Raw genomic sequence first — 444 nt, 5'->3', positions numbered from 1 at the left:
TTTGAGAAGTTGTACTGATGAGTCCTGATAAGTCAAAGCAAGGTTAGTGCTGATCTTTTATCTCAGACTCACAAGGGAAGGTCCTCCCTAGGATACAATATGCAAATCCCTTGATGGGTGCAGCATTGTGGAGAGAGCCAGAGGGAGTGTGGGAGGGGCTCTCCTGAGAGCAAAGTAAGATAAAATGTCTCTGTGTTTGAAGGAAAACTAATAAAGATAAAATCTTTTATGCCTCAGAGGAAAGAGACACAGTTAAATGTCTCCTTTTCCTCTACTAGATTTCTAGTTCTTTAGTACTCTCCCAGCCACCTTTACATTCTCTTTTATGAGGTTGACTTCCATAAATATTCGGTGATTCTTATTCTATTTTCATGTTTGCTTTAAAGAGTCTAGGTTTGTCTTTTTTTTTTCCAATTCAGATAAAAAAATACAGAGGAAAGGGCA

This window comes from Diceros bicornis, chromosome 40, assembly GCF_020826845.1.
Source record: "Diceros bicornis minor isolate mBicDic1 chromosome 40, mDicBic1.mat.cur, whole genome shotgun sequence".
NCBI classification, from domain to species: domain Eukaryota; kingdom Metazoa; phylum Chordata; class Mammalia; order Perissodactyla; family Rhinocerotidae; genus Diceros; species Diceros bicornis.
The sequence above is the reverse complement of the archived record's forward strand: the minus strand, read 5'-3'. Positions refer to the sequence as shown.